The sequence below is a fragment of the Zea mays genome, chromosome 6, assembly GCF_902167145.1.
Source record: "Zea mays cultivar B73 chromosome 6, Zm-B73-REFERENCE-NAM-5.0, whole genome shotgun sequence".
NCBI classification, from domain to species: domain Eukaryota; kingdom Viridiplantae; phylum Streptophyta; class Magnoliopsida; order Poales; family Poaceae; genus Zea; species Zea mays.
The window spans coordinates 109,117,627-109,133,593 of record NC_050101.1 but is presented as its reverse complement, the minus strand read 5'-3'; the positions used below and the strand labels follow the sequence as shown (position 1 = coordinate 109,133,593).

The 15,967-nt window shown below is 45.3% G+C and overlaps 1 pseudogene; it reads left to right on the top strand.

Annotated features, from left to right (window-relative positions):
* The first annotated feature begins 13,182 nt into the window (after window positions 1-13,182).
* LOC103629731 (exopolygalacturonase-like) lies at window positions 13,183-14,747 on the top strand (annotated as a pseudogene).
* The last annotated feature ends 1,220 nt before the right edge of the window (window positions 14,748-15,967 follow it).

The window sequence follows — 15,967 nt, the reverse complement described above, 5'->3', positions numbered from 1 at the left end:
GTTGAAATGAAGGTTGACAAAGATAAGGCTGAAAAGTCAGAATCTGAGGAAATAACAAAGGTGCCAGAAATTTTAAGCCCTTCAATAGAAGCAATAATGCTGAAGACACAAAAAAGTTCTGTCACAACTCCTAAGAGGAGGAGGATGGCAAATGTACTTGATGTTGTATTAGAAACGGCAAAAACCTTGAATCTTGCTCCCAGAAAAATTGCCAAAGCTTCTAAGGCAGAACGTGAAGCTGAGACGAAACAAGGAGAAGTCAAAGCTACAATAATTCAAATTGAAACCGAAGCTGGGCCTTCAGAGCCCATTGAGATAAAGCCTGCCGGAGAAAAAGCAACAGAAGAAAAAACCACAGAACAAGTTTCGCCTAAAAATGTTGCAACTCCTGCTCCCGAAGCTTTGAAAGAGAGCATTGATTACATCATTCGCCATGCTTTGGGAAAAGTACTTTCTCAAGAAGAAAAAAGAGAAGCTCATCATTATGCCCAAAAATTGAAATACCTGAAGGGGGCATTAGTGTTTAATGGCAGTGGGGAAGAAGATTTTTTGTACTGTCTCCTGGATAATAAAGAGATATCCGTCTGCCGGGAGATGGGTAGAAGCTTCGGATTTCCGAAGCTAGAAGAAGGCCTTTCAATATTATCAAAGGATGAATTGACTGACAGTTTAGCGTATAATAGCATAAAGGTATAAAAGTCAATTTTGTATTTTGAAAACGAAATATTTCATTTGTTTATACTTAATCTTGTCCTCCTATTGCAGGGCTTAATCCTTAGCAATGCCCTTAGAGCACAGAAAAACATTGAAGATGAAGGGTATATAATGGCTCTAAACAACCTTCGTTCAGAGGTGATCGAGTTGAGGAACGAAGGCCTTGAAAAAGACAAGATATTGATTTTATTGGTAAACAAAGTGAAAGAAGATGAAGCAAGTTCCAAGGCTCAAGCTGAGATCCAAAAGAATGAGATCGAAGACCTCCGGAAACAATTGGTAGAGGCCAATGAAAGATGTGCTATCGTAGAAGCTGACCGAGAGGCCAGCGAATATTGGAAAAACTATTTAAAAAAACGGTTGAAGAACTTCGCGCATCCAAGGAAAGATGCTTTGTAAAATCATTGGGCTGCGTGAACAAGATAAAGGCTAGCTTCGCCAACGTGGGCGCCTATTCAAACGAAGATAACTTCATACGAGGCGATCCTGAGGGTGTTATCGAGTGGATAAGCGGAGAGGCTGAAGCTTTTGAAGAAATTCTGAGTGATCATAGGGATGTCTGTGCATTCTCCGGTGCAAGAGGAATTTCAGCCATCCTGGAGAAGGTGGGCTGCGATCATGTCAAAACCCTGGCCCAGGCCGAAGCTGCCTTCTCTATGGATGACACAAAGGATCCCTTGGCTGAAGCAAGTTCAATGGGCAGAATTTTTTTTACCGACATCTGGGCAAATGGTGGCGGAGAAATAGCTCACGAAATCATGAAGAAGAGCGAGAAAGACATCCATGAGGCCTGAATACAAGCTAAGCAAGCTGAAGAAGCTGCAGAGCATGAGAGGCACATAGGTATTGTTTCGCGGCATCTAGCTTTGGCATTTGTTTTCATGACTTCGAACTGATTAATTTTTTCTACTGTAGCTGAACTATCTCCTCCGCTGGAGCCGTTCGACCCCCTGGCCGACCCGGAGATGAAGGAAGCAATAGAGATAATCAATGTGGCCAAATATATTGTTGACGAAGTTGTTAACAAGTTGTTAAATGAGGTTGCAGAAAAGGTCCTAAAGGAAGACTAGGACTTTATGTAAAAACATTTTGAAATGATCCCCGTAACTTTATTGTAACAAGGCTGTTATGTTTGATGTGTATGTTTTTGAATCTAATATGTAAATTATTTGTAATTAACTTCTTTGCGATGCATGAAACTTTGTATACATACCATTTTTGAGCCTTCGGCGAAAAAACACCTTCCCTTCTTTTCATGCTTCGTAAAGAAAAAAATCCATGCCTTGTGCAAATATCCAGGCTTCGTAAAGAATATCCATACTTCGTAAATGAAGGATCCCTTCTTTTGCAACAAAGCTGATGAAGCTGTACCTCTTCAACACTTGTTTTGTGCCTTAGCACAATTTCATATTTTTGAAGCATTTTTCGAAGGTCAACTTTGTATCCCCTTCTTGTGCCATTGATGCAATATGATGTATGAAGTTATGCTATGCGAAATGATGTGATGACGTGATGCAAAATGATGTTTATGCCAAAGGTGCACAATCACGCTTCTACACTTGGAACACAATCACTTTGTTCCCTTAGGAACAATCGAAGTCTCATTGCCGTTTATTTTTCGGCTTCACCGCTTATTTTTCGGTGTAAGTTCTGCATCACTTTAGGAACGTTTTTTTGAACTTCTTCGCCTTCTATTTCAGCGGTATTTTTCGCGTTGACTTTTTGCGCTTTGCCTTATATTTCGGCGGTATTTTTTGCGTTGACTTTTCGCACTTCGCCTTATATTTCGGCGGTATTTTTCGCGTTTACTTTTCGCGCTTCGCCTTATATTTCGGCGGTATTTGGCTTTGCATTCCCCTTTGGAACGACTTTTAAGTTGAAAACTTACACTGCGCTCCCTTAGTAACGGCTTTTTGTAGCTTCGGCATAACTTACGCTGCGCTCCCTTAGGGACGACTCTTTGTAGCTTCAGCAATTTTCTAGCTTTGCATATTTGTGAAGAAGATGCATTTTATTTTAATAGAAGCAAAATTGTTCCAGGGAATTAAAACCAGATTTACATTACTTGTTTCTTTTTGAAAAAGAAAACGATATAGAACATAAAAGTATTTTCAGATGTAGGATATCTCAATAAATGTGCTTTGACTCCGGCACAGTGCTGTTTACTGTGCGAGCTTCGGATTCATCTCTGAAGTCATGTTGCTGCTGAAGGTGCTGGCGCCCTTCTGGCTTTTGGCTTTGAGTATAAGCAAGGGGCAAAGGTGGTGGCAGTGGAAGTTGAGGCCAGGAAGCTTGTGAATGGCTTGCCGAAGCCACAGAAGCTGTAGGATGGTTGCCCACATATTCTGATATGTAAGGAGAATGGAATGAAGCAGTATGTAGGACCTGCTTCGGCTGATTCTGTCGGGCTTATGCTTTGGCGATCTCTTTTTGCTTTTGAATGGTAATCTAGCATGCTCTTGTCGTGTGGCCCTTGTCTTCACCATAAAATAAGCAATAGAATTTTCTAGGCTGACCCCCATATCTACCTCCGAAGCCCCTAGCGCCTCTACCCCTTGGAGCTGGCGGCCTGAAAGAGCCCTGGTGCCTTGAAGACAGTGAGCTTTGCTGTGGCCTCTGAAGTTGACTTCCTCTATTGTCATTCTGAATGGAGCTATGAATAGATCTGACGTGCATAGGGTGAATCCTTCCTCCGAAGCCCCTAGTCATCTATGAAAACTTATAAGCTTCCTCCCTTGTTTGGCGGAAATCATTATCAGTCCCGGATGTATTCATCCATTTTCTGAAGCAACTTCTCCAAAGTCTGAGGGGGCTTCCTGGCGAAGTATTAAGCTGTAGGCCCTGGCCGAAGGCCCTTGATCATGGCCTCAATGACAATTTCATTGGGCACCGTAGGCGCTTGTGCTCTCAGGCACAAGAACCTTCGAACATACGCTTGAAGGTATTCCTCATGGTCTTGCGTGCATTGGAATAAAGCCTGAGCAGTGACTGGCTTTGTTTGGAACCCTTGAAAACTGGTGATTAGCATGTCCTTAAGCTTCTGCCATGATGTGATTGTCCCTGGCCGAAAAGAAGAGTACCATGTCTGTGCCACACTTCGGACTGCCATGATTAAGGACTTCACCATGACTGCAGTATTGCCCCCATACGAGGATATAGTTGCTTCGTAACTCATCAAAAACTATTTCGGGTCTGAGTGCTCGTCATACATGGGGAGCTGAGGTGGCTTGTATGATGGGGGCCATGGGGTAGCCTGCAGTTCTGCTGCTAGAGGAGAAGCATCATCAAAAACAAAGTTTCCATGATGGAAATCGTCATACCAGTCATCATCATTGTAAGAATTGTATTGGCGAAGCTCTCTTTGTGGAGGTCTTCGGTCCTGGTCATCTTGAGTGAGATGACGTATTTCTTTGGCAGCTTCATCGATCTTCTTCTGTAGTTCAGAGAGACGAATCATCTTCTCTCTCTTCCTTTCAACTTGCTGGTGAATAGCTTCGAGATCCCTTATCTCCTGGTCCAGCTCCTCATCATGGGGTGTCAGACTTGTAGCCTTCCTCTTTTGAGTTCGGGCTTCACGCAGTGTGTCCTGGTTGACGTCCAGTGGCTGCAATGCAGCCCCTAGTCTTGAAGCTTTCTTCGGCAGCATAACGAAGGTCGCAGCTTGCCGAAGGTTGTGGAAGTGAGTACACCGGAGGTGGGTGCCAATGTTGGGGACTTGTTCTCAAACGCTTCGGCTTAAGAACAAGGCAACACAAAGACAAGTTAATTGTCAAAGCCCTTCGTCCTTTAAGACATTATTTCCATAAGGATATAATGACCTTCGGACGAAGGATATGAAAGACATACCTTCGTAATCATGATATATAACAATGACAAATAGAACATGTGAAATATAAGTGGTGTTGGGGACTTGTTCTCAAATGCTATGAATTAAGAACAAGGCAACACAAAATGTTAAATGTCAAAATCCTTCGTCCCTCGAAGCATTATTTCCCTAAGGATATAATGATTTCCGGACGAAGGTTACGAAGGACATACCTTCATAAGCTCATTATATAGTGACGAAGGATGAAATGTAAAGAATATAAAAGATAACATAAATAATCATTTATTATTGAGTATAAATAAAAATATTATTGAATCACAAGTGTACCTTCAATCGGAATGAAATGACAATACAAGTGTGACGCAAAAAGCGAATGCCAAGTCAGCGTGAACAGTACAGGGATACTGTTCACCTATTTATAGGCACGGGACACAGCCCTTACAAAATTACATTCATGCCCTTTACATTTGATAATAATTCTATAGTAGTCTACCGAGGTCTGAATAGCCTTTTCATCTTTAAGTCGGTTCCACTCTTTGCTGTCACGCCGAAGCTTTCCTGTTCACACCTTCGGCTCTGTATCAACCTTCGTACAGCTTGGTGATCAGCCCATCCATCTCAATCCTCCTTCGTCTAGCTTAAGCTTCGTCCTGATCGTACTTCATGTTCATAATCTAAGTCCGAAGATACCTGTTCGTACATTTCACTTGGAGAATATTGTCAAATCATGTTTTTGAGGACCTTCGGAGGACGAAGGCCCCCAACAGTAGCCCCTCGCAATATAAATTTGTTAGCGATAAATTTAGATTGCGATATGGACGAAGGCCTTAAGCCGAAGGTCCGAAAAAACACCTTCCCTTTGCTAGAATAGCAACATTCACTGACAAGCGGGTCTTTCGACTTTCACCGCACTGGGCGTATAAATAAGATCATACCCCAAACTCATTTTGGTACGCACACTTGCTATCTGCCCCCGCTTACTCAATTTTAGCTCTTGCGCGCAAAAATTTACTGAGCTTTTAGTTTTGAAGCTTCGGCATTGAAAACAGTTTTTAGCATTTCCGAAGATGTCTGAAGACAAAAAGGCCGATCCCGAGATGAAGCTGAGTCTCTCTGAAGAGAAGAACCTGGGGTTCCTTATAGCTATGGCGGAGACCAATACGGAAAAAATCACCAAGGAGATCCTGGAAGGCTTGTCTGAAGATACTGGTGACAGCGACAGCTACGATGTAGAAAGTGGTGGGGAAGAGTCCGAAGACCGGCCATGGCGGCCAAGTCACGCGGTTTTCGGGAAAACCACCATTAAGCAGAGTCATATTGATAATATGAAGGGGCGGTATTTTCGAGATATATCTATTGTGAGAGCTGATGCTGGAGAAAAAACTTCTCCCACCCCCGAAGAAGATGAAGTCGTAATCTTCCGAAGCTTTCTCAAGGCTGGGCTTCGATTTCCCCTAAGCAACTTTGTTGTTGAAGTTCTGAAAACATTTCAAATCTACCTTCATCAAATTACTCCCGAAGCTATCATAAGAATGGGGATGTTTGTCTGGGCTACGAGAAGCCAAGGTTTAGAACCAAATGCCAAAAGCTTTTGCAACATTCATGAGTTGTTATATGAGACGAAGCCCTGGGGGAAAGAACAATATCACAACAACTTTGGGTGCTACAGCTTCGTTGCCCGCTCCGGGTCAAGCTGCCCTGTACCAACCTTTCGGAAGAGATGGCCCGGAGCCTGGATGACTGAATGGTTCTATGTAAAAAATGACCTGACAACGCAAGAAGATGTCAAGAGTATCATTATGCGCCCCATCTGGCAACGCTTCGGACTTCGAAGGCCGAAGGTTAAAATGGATGAAGCAGCCGAGGAATGCCAAAGAGCCTTCGGCGTAGTCTGCTCTTTTATTGGGACAAGGGACTTGATTCAAGAACATATTGCCTTCAGGGTGTGGCCACTTGCAGGAAAGTGGGAAATGCCGAAGGAGACCATCAAAGAGTCCGACGAAGGCGGACTGGTCAGACTAAAATACACATTCAAATACGGGGATAAATTTCTTGAACCTGATGACGACTGGTTGAAAAGCATTGAAACATTAAGTGACGAACTGCTTGGGGCATATTCGAAGGCCGAGAACACTGCATTATCAGCAGCCTTCGGAGGCCGAAAGAAGAAAAGACTCAACCGGGTATTTGACGCAGTCGGGTTTGTCTACCCTGACTACCACTATCCGGTGTTGGGTCGCAAAAGAAAGAATACTTCTTCTGCAGCAGAATCTACCACAAGTGCCACTAATGAACCAGCGCCGCAAAGGAAAAAGATGAAGGTGCTCACCCACCGAGCGCGCTTTATTGAGCCGGCCACAGTGCCAGAATTCATTGATGAAATTTCCTTGGCCTCTGAAGCTACAGAACCAGCTCCAGTGCCGAAGATAGAAGAGAAATCTGAAGCACCTTTAGCAGAGAAGGCGGAAAAATCGAGAATTGAAGGACAAAAAATATTGGAAATCTTAAGTCCTTCAGCGAATGCTGAAACAGGAAAAATCCAAAAGGGCCCATTGGTGACCCCAAAAAGAAAAAGAATGGTGAACGTACTGGATGTCTTGGAAACAATTATGTCTTCAAGCACAACTCCAAAGAAGACTGTTGAACTTGCTGAAGCGTCTACTGAAACTTCGAAGCAACAAGCTGAAGCTGAAGCTGAAGCTGAAGCTAAAGCTAAAGCTGAAGCTGGGCCTTCAGAGCCCACCAAGGAACAATCTTTGGAAACCGAAAAAACATCAGAACCAGTTTTGGTTGAGAAGATTGACACTGCCGTCCCCGAAGCTCCTGCCAGCACATGCGATTATATCATACGACATGCTTCGGGGAAAAAATTATCTGAAGAAGAGACTCATGAAGCTAATCACTATGCCAAAGAGTTAAAATATCCAAAGGGAGCAGTGGTGTTCAATGGGACAAATGAGGATGACTTTCTATACTGCCTCCCTGATAACAAAGAATTATCTGTTTGCCGAGAGATGGCTAGGAGTATGGGGTTCCCGAAGCTCGAAGCTGGATTATGTGCTATGACGAAGGAGGATCTCGCGGACAGTCTTGCGTATAACAGCCTAAAGGTATGGGAATTAGTCGTTTTGAAAAAAATTTACAATACGTAATTCATTTTTTTATTCTTATTCCAAGTCTTTACATATAGGGCTTAATCCTAAGCAACGCATTAAGAGCACAAAAGAGTGCCGAAGATGAGAGCTATGAAATTGCGTTCAACAACCTTCGGTCAGAAGTTATTAAACTGAGAAACGAAGCTCTGGAAAAGGATAAAATTTTGCTTACATTGGTAGACAAGGTAAAAAAGGACGAAGCTGCCTCAAAGATCCAGGCCGAAGCCCAAAAACGTGAGATTAAAGATCTTCAGAAACAGCTAGCTAGAGCTAGAGAGGAACGTGCGCTTGAAGAAACAAAACGAGAGCTTAGCGATCATTTGGTTAATCATTTAGAGTTAAGTACTCAGGAGCTTCGTGCATCCCAGAGGAAATGCTATGTTAAATCTATAGAATGCGTCAAAAAGATAAAATCCAGCTTCGCCAGCGTTGGCGCATTTTCTAGTGAAGAAAGCTTCTCCAGAGGCAATCCCGAAGGTCCATTGGAATGGATTAGTCATGAAGCAGAAGCTTTCGAGGAAATCCTGAGCAGCCGCGGTGATATCTGCGCATTTTCGGGCGCCAGAGGAATTGCTACTGTTCTAGAGAAGAAAGGTTGTGATCATATTAAGCTGCTTGCGCAATCCGAAGCCACTTTATCCGCTGAAGATATTAAAGACCCCTCGACCGAAGCTAGCCAAATTGGTGGAAAATTTTTCACCGACATCTGGGATAATGGTGGCCGAGAAATGGCAGGAGAAATTATTCAAAGAAGTGAAAAGGGCATTCACGATGCTAGAGAAGTGGCTAAGGCTGCTGAAAAGAGCACAGAGCCCGAAGGTCAATTAGGTATTAATTAATAGTTTGTATCGTGTTGTAATTTTTATTTCAAACTTTGTTCGTGGTTTGTAATAGTAATGCAAAAATATTCTCTTCCCTCAGAACCTGCTGGATCGTTTGTTGACCTTCACACAAAAGGGGATGACGAAATTAAACAAATGGCCGAAACTATCGTGGATAAAGTTGTTGAACAGCTTCTAAATGAGGCTGCCGAAGCAGTATTAAGAGAAGACTAGGTGTTATTAGGAAAAACAGTTGAAGTGTGATTTATGTAATATCTGGTACATTTGAATGTAATATACAAGTCTCTGTTCATTATTCAATTCTTTACGATGCATGAAACTTTACATACGTACCGCTTTTGAGCCTTCGGCAAAAAAACACCTTCCCTTCTTTTCATGCTTCGTGAAGAAAAATTTTTATGTATCACAACAATGTCCATAGTGCTCAGATGAAGAATATCCAAGCTTCGTGAAAACATTCTCCGAAGCTATACTCCGAAGATGAAGATTGTGTCTCCTTGTGACCTAACACGATTTTCACTCTTTCAAAGTATACTTCCGAAGATCAATATTGTGTCCCCTTCTTGTGCCATATGCAACATGATGTATGATGCTTATGCTATGCAAAATGATGTGATGATGTTATGTTACGTAGATGACATTTGTTCCGAAAGATACACACATATCCCCACACAATATTTTTGTATCAGCACTGATTCTTCGCTGTAAGCTCTGCATTCCCTTAGGAACGTCTTTGGAGCTTCTTCGCCTTTTACTTAGGCGGTATAAGCTCTGCATTCCCTTAGGAACGTCTTTGGAGCTTCTTCGCCTTTTACTTAGGCGGTATAAGCTCTGCATTCCCTTAGGAACGTCTTTGGAGCTTCTTCGCCTTTTACTTAGGCGGTATCAGCGTTGACTTTTCGCTGTGTGCTCTGCATTCCCTTAGGAACGTCTTTGGAGCAAAAAACTTACACTGCGCTCCCTTTGGAACGGCTTTTTGTAACTTCAGCAACTTACTCTGCGTCCCTTAGAACGACTTTTTGTTACTTCGAAGGATTTTTAATAATTCGAAGGTCCTCCGCAAACTTTCAAGCTTCAGCAACTTAAGCCTTCGGAGAAAGTAGATTTCCCTTATGACCAACCACAAGACCATTACATGAAAATCGAAATGTTCTTTATTACACAGAAAATAGAACTAAATGGAAAAGACTGCTATCAAAGTAGGATACTTGTCAATAAATGTGCTTTGACTCCGGCACGGTGCTGTTGACTGTACGAGCTTCAGACTGCTCTCTGAAGTCCCTTTGGTGTGGAGCATATTGGCTCCCTTCTGGCTGTTGGCCTTGTTGCAGCGGTGGTGGAGGTGGAGGTTGTTGCCAGGAAGCTTGAGGTTGACTTGCCGAAGCAACAGAAATTGCAGGGTGGTTACCTACGTATTCTGGGATGTAAGGCACATGGCACGAAGCAGTATGCATGACTTGCTTCGGCTGAGCTTGTTGTGCTGCAGCTTCGGCTATCTCCTTTTGCTTTTGGATGGTAACATGGCACATCCTGGTGGTATGGCCGTTGTTTTCACCGCAAAACAAGCAAAATATTCTCCTTGGTTGATCTCCAAATCTTCCGCCAAAGCCCCTGGCGCCTCTTCCTCTTGGAGCTGGTGGCCGGAAGAAGCTTTGTTGTTGCCCCGAAGCCTGTGAGGAGGGCTGCGGCCTGTGCTGCTGATTCCCCTTATCATCATTTTGAGTAGTGTTATGGATGGACCTGACATGCCTCGGATAGAATCTTCCTCCGAAGCCCCTGGTAAACTCAGAAAATCTGAAAGCCTCCTCCCTTCTTTGGCGAAAATCATTGTCGGCACGAATGTACTCGTCCATCTTTTGGAGCAGCTTCTCCAGAGTCTGAGGGGGCTTCCTAGCAAAATATTGAGCTGCAGGTCCAGGACGAAGCCCCTTGATCATGGCCTCGATGACAATTTCATTGGGCACCGTTGGTGCCTGTGCCCTCAGACGCAAGAACCTTCGGACATATGCCTGAAGGTATTCTTCGTGGTCCTGAGTGCACTGGAACAGAGCCTGAGCAGTGACCGGCTTCGTCTGAAATCCTTGAAAGCTGGTTAACAACAAATCCTTCAGCTTCTGCCATGAAGTGATCGTTCCTGGTCGAAGGGAGGAATACCAGGTTTGAGCAACACTTCTGACAGCCATAACGAAAGATTTGGCCATGACTGAAGCATTGCCACCATACGAAGACACTGTTGCTTCGTAGCTCATCAAAAACTGCTTCGGGTCTGAGTGGCCATCGAATACAGGGAGCTGAGGCGGCTTGTAGGACGGGGGCCAAGGTGTAGCCTGCAGCTCAGCGGACAGAGGAGAAGCATCATCAAAAACAAAATTCCCATGATGGAAATTGTCATACCAATCATCTTCGTTGGGAAAACCCTCCTGATGAAGGTCTTGATGCTGAGGCCTTCGGTGTTGCTCGTCCTGAGCAAGATGACGAACTTCTTCAGAGGCTTCGTCTATCTGCCTCTGCAGTTCAGCTACCCTGGCCATCTTTTCCTTCTTGCGTTGAACCTGCTGCTGAAGGATTTCCAGATTTTGAATCTCCTGATCTAGATCATCCTCCGGAGGTGTTGGACTGGTAGCCTTCCTCTTCTGGCTTCGTGCCTCTCTAAGAGAAAGGACGTCTTGATTGGGGTCCAGCGGCTGCAGCGTGCCAGCCCCTGGTGCTGAAGCCTTCTTCGGCGGCATGACGAAGGTGATGCTTGCCGAAGATGTTGAAAAACTCAAGAGATGGAAGTGAGTTCACCGGAGGTGGGCGCCAATGTTGGGGACTTGTTCTCAAATGCTATGAATTAAGAACAAGGCAACACAAAATGTTAAATGTCAAAATCCTTCGTCCCTCGAAGCATTATTTCCCTAAGGATATAATGATTTCCGGACGAAGGTTACGAAGGACATACCTTCATAAGCTCATTATATAGTGACGAAGGATGAAATGTAAAGAATATAAAAGATAACATAAATAATCATTTATTATTGAGTATAAATAAAAATATTATTGAATCACAAGTGTACCTTCAATCGGAATGAAATGACAATACAAGTGTGACGCAAAAAGCGAATGCCAAGTCAGCGTGAACAGTACAGGGATACTGTTCACCTATTTATAGGCACGGGACACAGCCCTTACAAAATTACATTCATGCCCTTTACATTTGATAATAATTCTATAGTAGTCTACCGAGGTCTGAATAGCCTTTTCATCTTTAAGTCGGTTCCACTCTTTGCTGTCACGCCGAAGCTTTCCTGTTCACACCTTCGGCTCTGTATCAACCTTCGTACAGCTTGGTGATCAGCCCATCCATCTCAATCCTCCTTCATCTAGCTTAAGCTTCGTCCTGATCGTACTTCATGTTCATAATCTAAGTCCGAAGATACCTGTTCGTACATTTCACTTGGAGAATATTGTCAAATCATGTTTTTGAGGACCTTCGGAGGACGAAGGCCCCCAACAAGTGGATAATCACATGTCACTCAAATATATTTGTTATTATATAATCATGAATAAATAAGAACAATATTTGAGTGACAATTATACCTTCGGCTTTACAGAAAGTGAAAGTTCAAGCGTGACACAAAAGTGAATACAAGTCAGCGTGAACATTACAAGGGTACTGTTCACCTATTTATAGGTACAGGATGCAGCCTGCGTAAAATTACATTCATGCCCTTCATATTCACTATTGACTTGATAACAATCTGTTGAGAACTAGATAGCCTTTTCCTCCTTAAGTTGGTTCCTCTTTTTGCCACTGAGCCAAAGCTTCCTTGCGCTCAGCTTTGGCGCTGGTTCAACCTTCGTTCTGACTCTGTTGTCCATGTACAGCTTCGTCCCGAGTTCGAAGATTCCTGCACATATATTATGCTTAGGAAACATTGTTAATCATGTTTTTGAGGACCTTCGGAAGATAAAGGCCCCCAACAATCAGCTTTACCAACTTTGAAGCCATTAGTGATAAGAAAATCTCTTAGGCATTCATACCATTCTCTTGGGGCTTGCTTGAGCTCATAAAGCACCTTTGAGAGTTTATAAACATGGTTAGAGTACTCACTATCTTCAAAGCCGGGAGGTTGCTCAACATAGACCTATTCACCCCATTTGGTCACTTTTTTTGGTCCTTCAGAATCTAATAGTTATGTATAGTTTAGAGTCTCTTGTTTAATGGCTAGATATTTCTAATTAATCTAAAAATTTATGATATTTTTAAATTTTTTATCATGTCTGATGAGAATTAACATAAAGGATCTATTGGGACCTGAATTAATAATTGAGTGAAAATTAATCCAGAGGCTCTATTAGAACCTTCAATTAGTAATACCAAGATATATATAAGATAGTAGAGTATAGTTTAAATGTTGGCATTGTTCATTCTTTCTGTTTTATTTAATTTATGCTTTCCACGGTGGTTAGTGGTTACGTCTAAAGGGTCCAAATAATGCATGAAGAGTTTGAGGACAAGAAGTCTTCCCTGAAAATAGCGATGCAAAGGCATGGTGTCCAAGCCATACATATAGCGCACTAATTTTATCAGCAGAACAGTTGTATTTATAGGTCCTAGTGCCCAGGCAACAAGAGACACGAATAAAGCATCGATCACGACAAGATGGCGTACACAGACAATGCGATGAGAGCCTTGTTGCGCTCTTCTACGTCGTGCATGGTGAGAAGGAAGAGTCCAAGGGCATCGATGCGAAAGCGTCCGGGCCCGGTGGGTCCTTCGACATCACCAAGTTGGGCGCCTCCGGCAACGGCAAGACAGACAGCACAAAGGCAGTGCAGGAGGCATGGGCATCAGCGTGTGGCGGCACTGGGAAGCAGACAATCCTTATACCCAAGGGCGACTTCCTTGTCGGACAACTCAACTTCACAGGCCCGTGCAAGGGCGACGTGACCATCTAGGTGGATGGCAATCTGCTAGCGACCACATACCTAAGCCAGTACAAGGAACATGGTAATTGGATTGAGATTCTACGCGTGGATAACCTGGTCATCACCGGCAAGGGAAACCTTGACGGGCAGGGCCCATTCGTGTGGAGCAAGAACTCCTGCACCAAGAAGTACGACTGCAAGATCCTTCCCAACTCATTGGTGATGGACTTCGTGAACAACGGGGAGGTGTCTGGGGTCACGCTGCTCAACTCCAAGTTCTTCCACATGAACATGTACCAGTGCAAGGACATGCTGATCAAGGACGTGACCGTGACGGCGCCCGGGGACAGCCCCAACACGGATGGCATCCACATGGGCGACACATCCGGGATCACCATCACCAACACCGTCATCGGCGTCGGCGACGACTGCATCTCCATCGGCCCCGGGACCTCCAAGGTGAACATCACTGGCGTGACCTGCGGCCCTGGCCATGGCATTAGCATTGGCAGCCTAGGGCGGTACAAGGACGAGAAGGATGTCACGGACATCAACGTCAAGGATTGCACTCTTAAGAAGACGACCTTCGGCGTCCGCATCAAGGCGTACGAGGACGCCGCCTCCGAGCTCACCGTCTCCAAGATCCACTACGAGAATGTCAAGATGGAGGACTCGACCAACCCCATCTTCATCGACATGATGTACTGCCCCAACAAGTTGTGTACTGCCAACGGCGCCTCCAAGGTCACCGTCAAGGACGTCACCTTCAAGAACATCACCGGCACCTCCTCCACCCCGGAGGCCATCAGCCTGCTCTGCACTGCCAAGATCCAATGCACCGGCGTCACCATGGACGACGTCAACGTCGAGTATAGTGGCACCAACAACAAGACCATGGATATATGCACGAACACCAAGGGCTGCACCAAGGGTTGCCTCAAGGAGCTTGCATGCTTCTAGACCCTCCGTCGACTGACCAATCTCTCTAGTTATAATTTTTCTCTCGTCCTTGCATTGCCCATTAGTTGCTATCCATTGGTAACACACAACAGTAAAACGACAGACATCCGACAGCTATATTATGTTCGACGGTGTAACACCCTGAATTTGAGGGTATAAAATTTCTTCTCTAAATGCCAACCAAATTCAGGTGTTACCTCTTGTCTCTCTCTCTCTTTTCCTTTTGATTAAAAGTAAGTGAATTAGGGGAGGGTTTAATTATTTCTTTTGTCAAAACTTATGTGAGTCATAAAATGTTGCATCATGCTGAGCCTAAATTATTCTTTTGTTTGATGCACATGTTTGAATTGGTTTGAATTTGAAATTTGGTTTGAGTTTGATTTGAAAACCATAGAGAAATTAAAATAGAAAAGACATTAGAAATTTCAAAAAAAAGAAAAGGAAAGCAGCCCGAACCTCCTCCCTCCTTGGCCTTTCGGCCCATCTAGCCCAATTAACCGCCCACGTCCGCTGACAAGCGGCCCCACCTGCCAGCGCCCCGCCCCGCTCGCCCTCTCCCTCTCTTCTCAGTGGGACCACCCCGTCAGCACCGTGCCCTGCTCGCCCACGTGTTCCCTTGCTGACTCGCGGCCCCTCTTGTCAGACCCATCCCCTCCCCCACAACTGTCGCGCCCGGGCCCATGGCGTGCGCCCACGCGGTCAAAGCGCACCCACATCCCCATGACTCGCCCACGTCACCCGAGTGCTAGGTGAAGACCCCGCACACTCCCTCAGCTTGCCCCTGCCCCACATTCGCTCTTTCCCTACCCTCACACTCACCCAGCCGTAGCGCCGCCCCCCGTTGTTGCTTCGCCGTTCTGCTGTCGCCGCTGGACTTCTGCCACCGCTTTGGCCATGATGAGCTTCGCCTGAGCTTGGCGCACCGGGAACCCATGGTGGTTTCCCCTTACCTCAAATCCTCTACCCGGTCTGCGCTCAACCTCTCCCCTGCGTAGGTTGGAGCTCGCCGCCGTAGTGATTCTTCGACGTCCGGCCAACCAGAGCCCCATCGCGCCGTGCCAAGCTACCCGAAGCATCGTCTCTGGGTAAGTGACCTTTCCCCATCCCTCTTTTGCGCCAATTCTGCTATACCATGGGGGATTTTGGCTCGTCGAAGTCGCCCCTCGCCGGGCCGCAACGTCTTCACGGCGTCCGACCACTGCAACCCCTCCCTGAGCCCGAACTTAGGCCTAGAGCACCCCCACCCTCTCCCCGGAGCCTATGCCGACCGCAGAGCGCCGGATTAACCATCACCACGATGGGTATTGCTCACCAGAGTAACCTTGGGTTCGCCTGAGGGTCCCCCTCCGCCGTCTGCCCGTCTCAGTCCCGTTCCCGGCACCGAGACCTCGCCATAGTGCTTGCCGAGTCCTCCCCAACCTCTCCAGCTACCCAGACCAACCCCCAGCGCCCTAGAAGCCCCCGGTCTGCCTCACCTCCGGCGACTGCGCTGCCGTGTTTGTGGAGAGCGCCGCCCCTAGCTGACCAGAGGAGACTAAACCCCTCGTGCCGAATTCGAA